Genomic DNA, 9,621 nt, shown 5'->3' with positions numbered 1-9,621 from the left:
TTTATTTATTTGCTGATGATTTATTTATTTAAATTGATTATTGATGAGATTTAATTATATTAATGATTTATTTATCTATTTATTTATTATTTAATGATTTACCTATTATTTGATTTATTATTATTTATGTTGTTTTATTTATTTTATTTTATTTATTATTTTATTTAATTTATTTGATTTCTTTTATTGGGTAAATATTATTATTGAATGTGTAATATAAATTAAACATTGTCAACGATTACATTTGAAATATATATTACCTACCCATTTATTTGATTGGTTGGGTGAAAAGGTAGGTAAACAAAATATATTTATTAAATATCTTTCTTGAACTATCCAAAGGTAGGTATAATATATAGTATTATGCAATATTTTGATTGGTCGACATTTTGAATGGTTTTTGCATATTTATTTGTTTTTTTGGAATGGTTGTCGGGTTGTTCTTCTTGCAGATTTTGGATTTGATTTTTAATTCGATTTAATATTGGTCTTGAGGATTTTGGATTATTGTGGATTTTTCATCTTCAGATTTCTTCATCCTTTGATTTGCATTTGCAGGTTGGTGCGATTCTTCCTTGAAATTTTTTTTTATTTTCTAGAATTTTTTTTCTCACCATGCCTATGAAAATTGATTGTTGGTTATTGTGAAATTCATCTTGGGAGATCTTGAATTTAGATGGTAAATTTTAATTTGATATTGAAAATAATTTGGGAAGGGAAGTGAAAATTGTTGTAATTTTTTCAGATTTGAGAAATTGGTTTGGCATCATGCTTTCTCTGTATTCTCTGTGAATTATATGTTTTTTTATTTCCAAGTTTGGTGATGTTATTTGCACTAATTTTGTGTTTATGTCATCCTTATTTGTGTATCTTTAATTTCCCCTTTAGTTCAATGAGAATCTCTATGTGTGGGAGCTTCGAGTGTATTTTTCACTATCTGTGCTTTGCATTTCCTGAGGACGGGCCATTAGGAAGTGTTTACGATAGTGATTTTGTTTCCTTAAGCCTTTTTTATGCTTATTTAATGTTCTCTCCGTGGTTTTCATACCTCCCTTTCATGATTTGTGCCTTTGAACTCAATTTGAGCACTGTGGGAGAAGAATTTATTCACTGTTTTCATTTTTTGAGTATGTAATTTTATAATCTTGTTGTTCTCTAGTGATTTATGCATCTTTCACACCTTCTAAGTTGGTCTTCGGTGATGTTTTTTACCCATCTTCTTATCTGAGCAAGTGCCCTATCCATTTGAGCTTTTTTCTATGCATTTTTGGTCTTTTTACCCAAAACGCAATTTTGGAACCCAAGAGAACTGCAATACATGCCAAGATTTCCATTATGCATCTCAGGGGCACTAGAGAACCTACCCAGAGTACTAGTAAACGTACCCAGAGCTCTAAGCCTTAAACTTCAAGTGTAGGACCCAGAATCAAAAACTATGCTAGACTGTGACCCTAAAACATTGTAGAATGGAGAAAAATCACTATTGGATGTACCAAAAATGTTGGTACACATACTAGGGGCACTACACTACATTCTAGGAGTACTTCTCTACATTTCGGGAGATCCAGATTCTTCCGGGGGTCCTAAAAACTTAGTTTTGAGCTCGGATTTGTATCTTGTTGAGTTTGTGATTTCTCCATAGGCTTTTGCAAACTATCTTGAAATTTTATGAGTTACATTTGATTCATTTTGATCCATTGTGTTGTTTCTTGTTCTTCAATAAGAGGGTTCATGCCTTACATTGAGGTTTTTCATATACGATATATAGCTCCAGCAAGAGGGAGAATGCCTTGTGTTGAGGGATTGATTATATTGCTCCAGTGGGATGTGTTATGCCTCACTGTTAAGGATTTGATGTGATTTTTATATCTTTGATGGATTGCATTCATGATAGGCTTTTCATTTATGATTTTTTGTGAAGGCTCCTTTCTATGTGTATGGTTAATGAGTATTAGTCAAGTAAGTGATAGTAGTGTCATAAATTGATGACCCACATTTGAAGTGCACTTACAATTAGTATTCTTTTGTCAAAATCTTCATATGGATGTATGCATTGTTAGTTCATAGTATATTCTAGGGATGTGTGTTGAAAGTCAACATTATATATGCATTGTGTGTTGAAAGTCAACATTATATATGCATTGTTAATTTGATTTATATATTCTAGCGATGCATGTTGAAATTTGGCACTAGCGAGAGGGCATTTAGGTTCTATATTTGACCCTAATTGTACATTTACACACTTGATTTGTAAATTTGGTTTTATTGCAAATTCCATTATTTGCCACCCTCATTAGATTGTTGAGCCACTTTTAAGAAGAAGTTTAATAAGGCTCTACTTGGTCTTTGGTAAGAAGTAAAGGACTCAAATAATTATCTACCTCATTTCAATTTGACATCCAAATGAATTACACAGATCAAATGAACTGACCATGTAATATTAATATGTACTTTTATAAAATTATATGCAATTACAAAATTATAGGATAATAATGATTATTATTGTAGATATATAAAAATGGCTAGTGCATTTTCATCTTGTTTTTTATTATGTTAGTAGGGAGAAGGCCTTGAGCCTATGAAACAACAAAATCATAGAATAGCAACAAAACCTTGCCCCAAAACAACCAATCAAAGAGAGCCATAATCAACCTTCAGAAATAGTAAAATATAACCATATCCCTATAGCTAAACCTACTAATTATAACTAACCACCATCCGCCTATCATAATACTAGTATACCAAGTATCATCAAAATTAAACATAGAAGCAGTATTCATCATCAAAATAAATTCTAGTTTAAGAGGCACATAGACCCAACATCTTACAAACATAATAAAAAACAATAATCTCCTATACCAAGTTAAGAACTTAACAAAAAAAAGAGGGGGATTCCTAATCAATATTAATAAGTTTCCAACTGTGCTTCAACCTATCTACCTGGATGGCCTAGGTGTCCTCTTGCATGTCTTCCCCACCTTCCGCGACCACCTCTTTCTTCCCCTATTTAGTCAGCTTCCTATCTTTCTTCTTTATTTTTCCTTGCCCAAAAACAACTCCCATAATCACCTTGTTCATCCCTCCATCAGTGATTTCATAAAGAGAACTAAATGCCTCACATAGATTATCAAATTTTTGTTTATAATCTTCATTTTTTTCTTCTAGGCTAAGAACTTGTTCTTTGAGCTTATTTATCTAATCCTCCACATTATTGCTATTTTGTTTATCCAACAACATTTCTTGAGAACAGGGGACCATCTCATCATCTTCCATATTGTTGAGGGGCTATGGGCTCTGGTTAAAATTTTCAAAATCATCCACCATTTCACTCTCTTCCTCTAACTCTTCCTTAATTTGTTCCTCTTGGTCCTCTTCTTCATCTTGGAAATCCTCATCCTTCAAATTGTCAATAGAAATCTCCTCAGTTTCCTCAAAATTAAGGGGTTCCTCAAGGTTTACCATTATCTCTTTAGTTTCAATTTTTCTTTTCTTTTCTTTCACATAGAGCCTAGCCAATCTTCTCTCCCCTGAGCTACCATCTTTTCTTTCTTTCTCCAATACCTTCTCCTCTTCATCTTTAGATTCATGCAGGTCCAAGTCGATTGTGACATTCTTCCTCACCGAATATTTTCCTATATTTTCGACTTTAATCGGGCTATTCCTAGGGATTTCCATTTTCCTTTTTTTGGGTTGATATTCAGAAGATCCACCTCTAGGGGCTCAATTTCATGCAGCATTAGGTTTTTTTTACCCTTGGAACTACCCGGTGGAGTAGAATCTGAAAATCTGAGGGGTTTGGAATCAATTTACTCTATCTTAATAGAGGACCCCTATTTTTTCTTATTTCCCTCAACATTGTTGGGTATTGATAGATAATGACTATGATTCAGGGAGTGGTCAAACACAAATTTATACATGAGGTAAATTAAGCCTTGGTGAGTTAGAGGATTGGCTCCATTAGCAATGTAGGACTCTAGGGAGGGGAACAAAAATATGGCATATTAACCCTTTCTCCATGCCTAATGTGATTCGGGATTGGGAAGTGGTACCCATGGACAGTAGTGTAACGACCCTCTAAAGTAGCATTTTCATCTTGTTATTTCATAATGATCTCACCAATTCTTTTGTTTATATGAATTAAAGAAAAAATTAATTTAATTAATTCATCATTTCCTCTCTATTAATAATAAATTACTTTTATTATTCACTTAATTCATCATTTGGCCCACTATAATTAAATAATTTCAAAAAATTATTTAATTAGATAACACTTCTTCTAAAATTAAATAAGTTATTTAAAATTTATTTAATATCCCACCTTAAATAAAATAAATGTTTTATTTATTTGTCTCTACATTTACACCCTCGTTAGTCTTTTACATCATAAATCCATGTGATAATTATAGGTCCTAGCCTCTCTAATTTTTCTCATCTATTGATCTTTCTAATTGATCTCCACAATCCATCAAATGTTAAATAAGACATATAAATAAGACCTTCACTAATGTATTTTTCCCTAACACTCTTATGATCAGTAATTCTATGTCATCAAGAAAGATAGCACTATAATTATCCATTTTCAAGCATCAGACATTCATACCATGATGTAAGAAGGCAACAACTCCCCTCTCCTCAACAAACACAGACTCAGAGACACAAATACAGTTGTGATGTGATGCATGAGCCTCATCGCCATGCACCATTATGTGGATTGTAACACATAGTTTAACTATTAGTTTTCTTTTAGATAAATATTAATAGCATCTATTTTTTCACCGTATATTTCCTAATTTTAAACAGTTATTCGAAGAATGCATAAAATGCATGAGCTACATGGACCAAAGATAAGTCCAAGGTCTATCTATTTTTAGAGATTTTTTTTCTGTAATTAGAGATCTCTACTAGGGAGAATTAATATTTTTTAGTGCATGGAAAAGACCTCTTGATTGAGACATGATGTACTTCACTTTTGAGTTGAATGAGTAAAATAATTTATGTGTTTGTGTTAAGATTTTTTATGTAAAAATTTTATTTCTCTTTGTTGCTTTTGTTTTGAAATTCACAAATGGTATCAGAGCATTAAAAAGGATCCAGGGAAGATTTCAAGATTTTGCTGCATTAAAAAAGATCTTGGGAAAGTTCGGTGTTGTTTAGGGAGATCATAGAATGCATGCATATTGAAGACTCCATAGTTAAAGGATAATCATTGCTTGGAGATCATTGATAACTGCCAAAAGTCAAATTTATTGTAGATAAAGAAGACTTGTTCCAAATTGTTAGAACTTACTAAGAAAATTATCGTCATTGATGATTAGGAAGAACTGGTGGTAGGAAAATTTGTAGATTGTTTTCCCAGCCATCAATGTCAATCAATTGGTAAAAATAAAAAATAAAAATTGAGATCCCGATAGAAGAAAGGTGCACTAATGTAAGAGTGAAGGTGTAGTTATGTAAGAGGAATAAAGCCAATTACAACCACCGTATATTGTTTGAAGCTATTATAAAAAATCAAAAAAGTTGGTGCATGTTTGTGGAAGGTTCACAATTATGCCAAGAAAAATTTCCATGCAAGGAGAGATTGCAATTTTAACCTATTGATTGGAGAAGCATAAATTGGTCACTGAGTAATGAACATGCTTGTATCAAAGGAAGAGGACTGTAGAATTGTCTCATTAGTCAAGGAAGATAAATGAGGTGAATTTAAATTATTTGTGTCAATGGGAAATCTTGGTAAAAAGGTGAAGAAAGAAAATGCAAGTTTAATTTGTGAGAAAGATTGTATGAAAGAGGAATTGGTGAAATTGAAAAAGGCTAATTCAGAATTTATAGAAACTATAAGGGAATTGAGAAAGGATATCTATGAAATTTCTTGTGAAAATGATATTATTGAAAAGGAATTGGAGAAAGACAAGAAGGAGAATGAAGATTTGGAAAAGAATTAAAATTGTTAGAGAAATAAAATGAGATTTTGATATCAAAATCAATAGTGTGTAATGTCGGATGTGATACAAGTAATTTACATCTCTTAGTTGATATGGATGATGTAGCTAAAGCTTCTTCAAGTGAAGATGGTGAATTTGAAAGTAAGGATGTGTTTCCATGCATAGATACGGATGGTTATGCTAATAGCAAAGATTGGGTTGAAAAGAATATTGGTTGGAAGATGATGCAGAAAATGGGTTATAAAGGAAGATGGCTAGGAAAGCATGAGCAAGGAATAAGAGAGCCCCTCAAGCCAACTATGATGTCCAATTATGAAGGCTTGGGATATGATGAGAAAGAGAGATTTAATGTTGCTAGTGTTACAGGACCATGCAAAATAGCTGAAAGAATTTAGTGTGAACACATTGCTATAGAGAAGGACATAAAGAATATAAGTACATAGGGATCTTCAACCGTGTTCGATTTGTGGGTTGAAGAATCATTGTGAAAAGTCATGTTGGATTAGAGAGATGTATGAACAATCTAAAAAAGGTTGCATGTAGCTTGATTATGATTGGATCGATGGATCCTATTGGCAAAATAACGAATATGTTTAGAAAGTTGTATAAGCCTAAATGCTCACATGTGAATAGAAAAAGTGATTAGATACAGTTTAAATGTTTGAGTCAAGTAGTTGATATATACTTGCTATGATTGACATTGCAGAGATCTTGTTTTTTCCACATTGAGTTATCTTGTACAACAAGATCACATCGAGTTGCAAAGATCTAGTTTTTAAAGGTTCCAGATAAAATTGTGTCTTAGCATCAAGGGGGAGCCTTGCAATGTGATGCATTAGCCTCACCACCATGCATCATTATGTGGATTATAAACACATAGTTTGATTGTTAGTTTATTTTTAGATAATCATTAATAGCATTTAATTTTTCACCATTTATTTCTTCATTTTAAATAGTTATTTAGAGAATGCATAAAATGCGTGAGAGCTACAAGGACCAAAGATAAGTCCAAGTTCTATCTATTTCTAGAGATTGATTTCTTTAAGTAGAGATCTCTGTTGGAGTTGAGAAAATACAACACCATAGGAGCCCAAATGATCTCTGCAAGCTAAAAACCTATTACAAGGAGAAGCAAGGAAGCAAATCACAGAAGAAAGAAATAAACATAAAATATGCTCAAAAAAAGAGAGCTCAATATTCACAAAATGTAATTTAATAATCCTCCTTCTTGTTACAAAGAAAAGAAAGAACTCAACGTTTAATAGGTCAAGAAACCCTAAAAGGGAAAACCTAGGTTTGCACATAATAATTAATAAAAGAATTAATTATTATGCACCTAAAGTTAGCTTAAGTGTAAAAGAGATAAAGGGAACTTAAATAATTAAACAAATATTATTTAATTAATCAAGTACATACCTGAATACTCTAACACCCCCCTTAAGCTAGACTTAGGGAGAAGCTAAAACCTAGAACAACTACTGAAAGCAGGAAAGATGGGTCCCGACAACAAGGCCTGATCAGGTACCCAAATACAATGAAATCTCTATGAATTGGAGAAATAGAGAAAACCACGTGGGAACAAAAATCTACTCCAAAAAGAGATGGAAAAGAACACCACTGAAGCATGAAGAACCTGCAAACTCTTTCGAAGAATAACTGCTGATCTGAAGAACCTCCCCTGAAATAGAACATGACTAGGTAGAGAAGACTGTAATCTGTATGAGTTCCCTCAAATGACACTACTCGAATCAGAAGGCAAACAAGGCAAACAATTGAAATCGAAGATATAGATGGCATGAAAACACCAAAGCCTGAAGAGCTGATCAATCAAACCACAGAAGCATTAGAACCAACACGACAAACCTCCCCATAATATTGAAGAGGGAGAGGGCAGGAACACTGAAAAGAATGGCCAAGAAGAACTGCATGACAAAGAACCAGGAACATCAAAGGTGCTGAGAAAAGTACATGGTGTCTTGGAAGGAGCACTCACTTGACACACATCATGAGGCGAATGTCATGGAAAGAACACTCACTAGACAAAGGTAGATGGCAAACAATGAAAACATCAACCCCCTCATGGCACTTTATAAGTAGTGCATGTATAACAAGGCACAAGATGTGCAAGATCCCAAGTAAACAATACATGATGGTGCTTTATCTCAATGCATTTGCATAAATACAATGCTACAATGATAAGAAGACTGGAAATAGAAAGTAGCACTAAAATAGAGACATCCTACCTAGAGAAGAGATCCAAGGACCTGAAACAACCAAGATATCCACCAAAGTGCTGAAAAGAAAAAACCTAAATAAAATATGCATGGAGCAAAATCTAGAAGTAAAACTTAGATGGCTAGAAAGTACACAGCACACGCTTTCCAAAAATATAAATTTTTTGAAAAACAAAGTTCGGATTCTCATTCTACGTCCCCTAGAGTGCAAAAAAGAGACCCCACTTTGACTAGAAAAAAATAGAGTCAAACATAAAAATTAGAAACAATTACCAACATTACTAGGTCTGACTCGGATCCATCTTTCCGATGCCTATTTGTTTTTGAAAAAATGACTTCGTATGCCCAAGATATGACCAAAAAACCAAACCCCCCTTCAAAACAAGAGGAAGGGGTAGTTTGGTGGCTTTGGCGAGAGGAGGTGGCCAGTGAGCGGCGCTCTAATGGCGGGCTAGTGGAGATTCGGCTATTGGGTGGATGGTTTTTGGCGGCGGCAGGCTGGTGGAGCTTCGGTGGTTGGGCAGAGGAGCCAGGGTGGCTGGTTTCCAGCGGTGGCGGCATGGGCCAGGCCGCTGCCAAAGGGTCGACGGTTGTCGAGGCCGGGGAGCTGTGGTGACAACAGGAGAAGCTGGTCTTAACGGGAGCCGAAAGGGCAGTGGAGGTCGGGAGACGAGGCCAGCGAGGGGCTGAGGGCCGAGGCTAGCAGGGGGCCGGACTGACAGGTTCAGTCGCCATACGGTGGCCGAACTATGAGTGCCAATACCCTGTGAAAAATGAACCCCAAAAACTTTTGAAACCCCTTTTTTTATGCCTTTTTAAAATTTTTTTTTTAATTTTTTTTTTTGTGAAAAATCAAAATCTGGCCTACATGCCATAAAAAGGCAAAAATATTTTGTTTTGAATTTTTTCTCGAACTACGTGCTAGGGTTGTACGACCTAGATCTAGACAAAAAAATACTCCCAGAGGCTTAGGAACCAAAACAAGGAAAATTTATATGACTATAGGGATTTTCGGGCCTTCTGAGCATGATGGTGAGGTTCATTTAGGCCCAAAGTGCTTAGAAAAAGAGGCCTATCCCTAAGTACAAAACAAAACTTCCTGAAACCCCATATCTACTTCCAATGCAAAAATTCTCAAAACAAGAACAGATGGTTGCAGATCTAAAGCTCTGATACTATGTTGGAGTTGAGAAATACAACACCACAGGAGCCCAAATGATCTTTGCAAGTTGAAAAACCTGTTACAAGGAGAAGCAAGGAAGCAAATCATAGAAGAAAGAAATACACATAAAATATGCTCAAAAAGAGAGAGCTCAATGTTCACAAAATGTAATGTAATAATCCTAAAGTTAGCTTAAGTGTAAAAGAGATAAAGGGAACTTAAATAATTAAACAAATGTTGATTAATTAATCAAGTAAATACCTGAATACTCTAACAATCTCTA

The sequence above is a fragment of the Cryptomeria japonica genome, chromosome 8, assembly GCF_030272615.1.
Source record: "Cryptomeria japonica chromosome 8, Sugi_1.0, whole genome shotgun sequence".
Taxonomy (NCBI): domain Eukaryota; kingdom Viridiplantae; phylum Streptophyta; class Pinopsida; order Cupressales; family Cupressaceae; genus Cryptomeria; species Cryptomeria japonica.
This window is presented reverse-complemented; position numbering follows the sequence as displayed.